This window comes from Cannabis sativa, chromosome 4 (assembly GCF_029168945.1).
Source record: "Cannabis sativa cultivar Pink pepper isolate KNU-18-1 chromosome 4, ASM2916894v1, whole genome shotgun sequence".
NCBI lineage: Eukaryota > Viridiplantae > Streptophyta > Magnoliopsida > Rosales > Cannabaceae > Cannabis > Cannabis sativa.
The window spans coordinates 19,238,503-19,246,051 of NC_083604.1; positions in this window are offsets into that span (position 1 = coordinate 19,238,503).

Genomic DNA, 7,549 nt, shown 5'->3' on the forward strand with positions numbered 1-7,549 from the left:
TTGGGTCGCTACCAACAGGAAAGGGAGGGGTAAAGTATGCTATAGTAGCAGTAGACTACTTCACAAAGTGGACAGAGGCCGAGCCAATGAAGACTATAACTGCTAAAAAAGCACTAGACTTTGTTATCAAAAACATAGTGTGTCGATATGGCTTGCCTCATAAGATAGTCTCAGACAACGGGAAGTAGTTTGACTGCGAAGAATTCACCGACTTCTGCAACCAACACGGAGTCATCAAAAGCTTCTCCGCGGTGGCAAGACCACAAACAAATGGACAAGCAGAAGTCGTCAATAAAATCTTAAAGGTCACCCTAAAGAAGAAGCTGCTGGCCTGCAAAAACAATTGGCCTGAAGAATTGCCAAGAGTGCTATGGGCCTACCAGACCGCTCCAAGAACCACAATTGGCCACTCGCCATTTTCAATGGCGTACGGTTGTGAGGCCATGGTCCCGGTGGAAACACTGTCTCCATCCCATAGGGGAACGACTTACGATCCAACAATAAACAAGGCTTTATTACAAGAAGCACTGGATCAAATTGACGAACTCCGGGATGAGTCTTAAATACGAATGGCAGCTTATCAAAAGAAGGTGGCTAAACACTTCAACTCAAAAGTGAGAAACAGGAAATTCACTATTGGTGATCTAGTCCTAAGAAGGGTCTTCCCAGCTACTCAGGAACCCGAAGTGGGGGTACTTGGGCCAAATTGGGAAGGATCGTACGAAATTGAGGACGAAATCGGTTATGGGACCTACAAGCTAAAAAGAATGGACGGAACCATGGTGCCTAGGGCCTGGAATGTCGATCACCTCCGGAAGTATATTACCAATAGTTGAAAAATAAAGTTTATGTTCTATAAAGAAAATTTGTACCGAACAAATATGTGCAACCTCTAACTTGATTTTGTAAAACTGAGCGACTTAAAAATTGATTTTCATGTCACTCAGGGGGTAGTAAGGCATATCACACGGACAAATGTAAACAGACCAAAATTAGGAAAGTTAAAAGCTATATATATATTCAAACATAAATATAAATTGTTTGGATCTCAAAGAAAAGCTTTAAAAAGATAAATAAGGGCCTGAGGACGGGCCATAAGTGTCTCCCCTTATGAAAAAAGAAAATAAATTATCTTAAAGAAAGGGGAAGGACTGAATATGTAATAGAAAAAGAAAAAGAGAACATAATAGTGATGGTGGTGGTGAACAACCAGCTTAATCAATGCGGGGTGGAAGACGAGGGCCCCTGCGCTCCTCCAACACTGCGTCAACTTTTTTCTTCTTTTCTGAGAAGCAAACAAGGACCTCTTTAGGCTTGGGATAAAAGTCGAGCTTAAGATTCTGGCCATTGGTCTGCCAAGCCATGAAAACTCCGTCGTCAAAATGCTTCTTGTAGTGTTCGCATGTAATTGGGGCCAGGAGGGCATCTCTTTTCACCTTAGCCACCTCCACTACTCTTTGAATTCACGAAGCCCCTTCACGTCAACAATTAGGTTGGCTATCGTTTGCAAATTAGCTTGGTGCAGCTCTTCTAGAGACTTTAGCTTGGCGGAAAATTCCTGCACGGACTCCTTAGCATCTCGGAGCTCTCGCCTCGCCGTGCCCACAGCCGCGTCCCTGGCTTTCAACGCATCATCCTTAGCCTTCAGCTCCTCGGCCTTTGCCTTTAGAGCCTCTTGATGACTCTGTTCCAAAAGAGCCTCCCTCTGCTGGGCCTCCTCCCAGATAGCTTTTCTCAGTGCCGCCAAGTCCCGAAGACTCTTCATGGCCTCATCCATGCCCCCAAACTCGGACATGATGTACCCATGGTCAATCAAAGTCTTTCAGAGGCGACTAGTCTCTGCAGCAATCTGGCAAAACAAGAAAAATGTATAAGCACGTGAGGACAAGCGCCAAAAGACTAAGCCCTAAAACACTACTAGATAGAAACTTACCGCGGTCATGGCTGCACTTATATCCTGGATCTGGTAGACCGAGTTTGTGGAAGCACAGGCTGCATATCTCTTCGCCGAAAGTTGGGTCAGGTTGGAGACGAAGTGGCTTGTTAGTTCTGAGGCAAAAGGAGCAAGGGTAGGCCCGATGAAGTGGTTGAAGCAGTCTGTCAAAGGATACATATTTAAATCCCAAGCATTCCCAGAGTACTCACTGCGAGAGGAACTGTCCTGAGCTTCCCTTAGGACCTTTTTCAAGGCCTCCACCTCCGCGTTCCCCTTCGTGTATTCTGCCATAGCATAATTGTGCTTGGCAATCCGGAGTTGCGTCTTTCCTCATCATCAGAAATGGGGGTCAGGATAATACTGGGAGGAACAGTGTACTCCTCCGCCTCAGGTGGGATCCCCAAATTAGAGCTAGGGGCCGGAGTGTCGGCTCTCCTGGGCTTCTTGGCAGCCTCGACCTCCACCATCTTGCCTTTACGCTTCCGGTCCAGAGGGTTGAGAATCTCGCCCTCCTCTTCCTCCTCGACCTCCCCGTCTTCTTCAATAAGTATGATTTGGCTTAAAGGGAGGCTAGATGAAGGATTCTCGGAGGTCACCTCCAAGTCTTGTGTTTGAGGCTGGATCGGGTCGGGACTGTAAGTCTGAGAAAGGGTAGCCAAAAGTTCGTCCATTGGCCTAGCTGCTTCAAGAAAAAGAAATAAGTATCACCACGTTAACGAGAAACTGCGCACACAAGAACAAAGCAGTAAAACTAATCCTACCCAGACAATCTAATTCAGCGCTAGCAAAGTCCTGCACTAAAAGGCTGGCGTCGTCATCCCCAAGAAAGCTGTTTGAGGGGAGAAACCAGCTGGAAGACAGGTAGGCTGAATGATCCAGAAGGATAGGTGTAGGAGGTCCAGACCCCATCCGGGACCGGCCTAAAAAATGACCTAAGTTGTAAAAATAAAAACCTTTGGCATGATCGCCCCATCGGGTAGGGGCATTCTAAATCTAAGGAGACGTTCATCAAACTCTACAGGCCTACATCGAGAATAATATTGAGTAGAAGGGACATGATGAACAACTAAGGGAGACTTACCGGATCCGAAGGTGTTGGCGCCAGGAGCCCTAATGTTGGGAACTGGGAACAGCAGTTTAGGCCGGGAAGGCGCCTGCTCTTTCCCAGCTTCTATCCAGAGGGCCCTCCTAGTAGTGGCCTGAGCCTTAATATAAGCCAACTCTTGCTCCCTCCTAAAGAGGTATTTCTGGTACCGGTCTTCCGCTGAGGCAATAATGTCCGCCCAGAGTGCCTTTTCAGAGTCTGGACTGCGAATGTTGGAATAAAGAACCTTGGATAAGTTGAAATCATACACTGATTGGCTCTCTGTGATGAGCTTAGCCCTCCTGCAGTTTGCAGTTGTGACTAAGTCCCCCACATTCAGTCCGTCCTTGTCATATGTGGAGAAGACCTTGGCGTGCTGGAGGAAGAGTTGGGTAGAGGCAGTGCGGTGTATCGAAGGAACCCTAAAACACTCCGTGAGCAATTCTGGGCATTCCACGGCTTGGAAGCCAGAAGAAAAGAAAAACCGGTGACGATACTCTTTAACATTCTTTTGAAAATTAAAAGGAACAGGAACCTCATTAGCCAGATGGGCCCGGAGTGTTAAAAAACCGTCTTTAAGCCTATCCCCCTTCTTGGGGACAGACACAAGTTCGTAAAAGTATCAAATCTCGTCTGGGCTAGGTGAAGCCCAGCCTTTGGCTACATAAAAAATGTACAAGCCTGAAAGCAGGCGGTATGCTTGGGAAATAAGTTGATAAGGCCCAAGGCAAACAAAAACTAGAAAATTTATAAAATAGTGCTAAAGTGGAAGCATGGCTCCGGACATAAGGTGGGTCTGGCTCCAAGCTCCAAAACCACCATAGTTATGGTTGGGCGTCTCCTCATCTCTGGGCAAGCGGTGGAAGACCCCAGAGGCAGAAGGCTTAATCCCGGCCACAATCACGATCTTCTCCAACTGATGGGCACAGGTCAAAGTTGAGTGAAGCTCATCCGCCTCCCAACCGTTGGAGCGACACGTGTAATTCTCTTGGACAACAGGTCCCTTCATCACTTCTTTCAAGGTGGCCAGGGTAACCGCTCCTTGGCTGGAGGATTCAGCTTCGAATGTAGAGACAAACATTTCTCAAAGAGTAATAAGATTCTGAAAAAAGGAAAATCTAGCAGTTAGCCCCCAAACCAAACCCTAACGTGAAAAGAGGGAATAGGGGTCCCCTAACCGCTAGAAAGAGCCTCCCTCCGGATGTTTGCCAAAAATGGAAACTCCAGGGTTTCCCCTAGACAAACATCGGGTGCAAATATCTCAAAAGTAGCGAAAGCAGAGGAAAAGAAAAATAAAAGAAACATAACGTGGACGTGAAAACTGTCTCATATTCTGAGCAATCTCTCAGCAGAATGGTTGATTGGAAATTAAAAGAAAAAGAAAGTAGCAGAGCACAAATAAAAGAGGGTATATACACCACACGGAAGTCTTCGCCAAAGTCATTTCCTAGAAATCAAGCACTTAACCAATTTTTTTTTTACCCTAGCATGCAAGTGAACAACAAAAGTATAAAGTACCCAGAAAACTTACACAAAGGTTGTGAACTGGGGGCTGGTAGTGATCGACGGTAGAATGTTGATTGGCAACGACAGAGGAATAGCAGTAAAAAATCTATGGTTTCTAGAATTTTTCTCGAAGATGTTATTGGGGCGAAATGGCAAAGTGGTGAAGGTAACCCAGTGAAGAAAAAAGGAAGGCTTTTATAGACCAGAAAGGGTGCAAGGCAGCTGTGATCGGGCGCCATCGTACGGTGGGAATGGTAATCGATTCACATTCTACGAATCCAACGGTGGAGACAAATGGACGCCAGGGCGGTTGAAAACGTTTGAGTACTTAGCTGACACTCGGATTAAATACCCCGGTTTCTCAATGGATGGGAAGCGAATCGTCGCCTGCAAAAGGAAATCAATATTAATGACGGCCATCATAAATGTAGCCCACGCGCTTGAAGAACGTGCCAATAAATCAATTAACCAATCGGAGGCATCGAACAAGCCTCGTTCATCCTTCGCTAAACAAGGCTTAGGGGTAAATGTTGCCCTTATCTTTTCCCAAAATACGTGGACCTGGATAAGGCTGACACGTGGATCTGTAAGAATTAACACTTAGAAGAAATCGACTAAGTCCTAGGCGAAAGAGGAGTATCTCAGGAAGGTGTCTCCCGGAAGAGAGCATAAGAAGTATTTTTTCCCTTCGGGAGGCGAGATGTATGCTAAGGCATTTTTGGGAAGAACTGAGATCTCTTGAACAGTCCCTTCGCATTTAATGCTGCATGGGGGAAGACGTATTGAAATTTCCATAAAGGACATGACAGATGGCGTAACCCCCGTTTTTTAGCTATTACACTATAATCAATAAGGCTAGTGACGACTTCTTTATGAGGAATCACATCAATCAAGAGGGGATAAAAGATTATATCCACCTAACTCCTAAGATACCTACGGTATAGGTCATGTATTTCTTATTTTGTATCTATTGGGAATATGTGCCCCTATGAAGCTAACACAGAAAGACAAGTGATCCATTCCTTGAGATCACCCCAGAAAAACACTATAAATACCCCACAAACAGACTGAAAGAGGGTCGAACATTCTGGGCTTAAAGGAACCAAAGAGAGAAAATATGAGAGAAATCCACCAAGAACATTCTCTGTAATAAATACTCTCATTAATAACCAAGACTCCTGGACTAAGGCTCATTAATGTCCCAACCACGTAAAAATCCCATGCATTAAATTTTCTACAGCTCTTCTTATATATTACTTAACTGGTTGCCGAAAACATCGGTCAACAGTTATGTATGATAAAATCGAATTAAAATACACAAAATAAGTGAATAACTTCAATCAAATTATAATTAGTCTAGTGTCGTGTAAGTTCAGTCAATAATAATAATAGTACACACCTTACTTCAATTGGAAAGAAAACACCTTTTGTTATATTTTCTGAAGACAAAAGATATATAGTGGTAGTTCGATTAATATAATCAAATTCATATTTATAATTTTCTTTTTTTGGAAAAAGTTCACAACAATATTGATTTTATGTAATTCATATCGCAGAGTGTTATACCCGAAATTTGACTGTGCTTCAGAAAGTGACACGTGTCAATCTCGTGAAATGTGAACCAACAGATATAATAATGATTATTTCATTAAATGCAAAATGGAATAACTCATTAAATATGGAATTAATAGAATATATTCATAACTCGCTGACTGTATAGTCTTAAGCAAGACACGGATACACAAACTATCAATTCGTGTATTGACGAGAAACCATCTTGCCTCGGAAGGCATAATCCCGAGGGAGCTACAAACAGTGCATAGCAAGACACCTAACTCGCTACATGTAAGAAGGTATTGACGAGGAAAATCGGCTGTTGAAACACTTAGCGTATAATATAATAATTAAGTATAACAACTGGAAACATGGAGGACATGATTGTATAGTCTGCAAGGCCTTATGGTCAAACAACAGCTCTTAAGTTTGCTCAGAACACTGGTGCTCATCCCATTGCTGGAATACACATAGGTCAAGTCATTCATTCATCTATGTACAAAGCGAGATGCCTCTAGCGAGATGCTCCTATCCCACGTCCATGTCCACTACTTCAAAGATGAGAATAACAAACTGTTATACGAATTTTTAGCTATACACGTGTTAAAATAGGACGTGGTCAAAGTCCACGTTTCATGGAAACAGTTATGTATTTCAAATTCAAATGTAAATAATTGCCTACCTATATTCATATAAATAGGGGCAGATTATACAGAAAGAGGGACAAAAAATCTTTGAGAGGAAAAAGATCACTGATTGTAAAACCATAATTCTGTATCTAAAAATATCTTAATAAGATAGACTCGTGGACTGTGCACAGTTAACTGCAAAACTACATAAAAAAACCTGGTGTCACTATTGTTATTATTATTCTTCTCAAATTTCGTATAGTTTCTGTGTCTAATTTATTATGATAAAGGCTTATTGATTAGTTAACGAAAGTCTATGTTAACAGTTTAGTACTTTCATTGAGAGTTGAACTCAAGACCTCCCGCTTACCAAACGGGTGCTCTAAAGAGTAATTCTCAATGAAAGCACCAAATTCACCATGCAAGGTTTTAACATTGCATTTTGCAATCCCATTTTCTTCAGTGTATCCTTGTATAGGATATTCACCGAGCTCCCATTATCCACCAACACCCATTTTATTCTTTTGTTGACTAGCCGAATTGTAATGACGAGAGGGTCGACGTGTGGATACCTCACGTGCTTTGTGTCTTCCTCCAAAAATACAACTAGAGGTTCTTTAGTCTTGATCTTTTAGATGATTCTGGAGCGAAAATTGACCGCTCGTATTTTATTTCCTTGACATATCTTTTTTGGGCATTACTGCTTTCTCCAGCGAGATGCGGCCCTCACGAGATGACCAAAATGTCCTCTCCTTCTATAAGAGGAGGTTGTAATCTTTGGTTGACTGGATTATTGGGCAGATTTGGCTAGTTTTGTCCATTACCCTATCGTCTTGCATA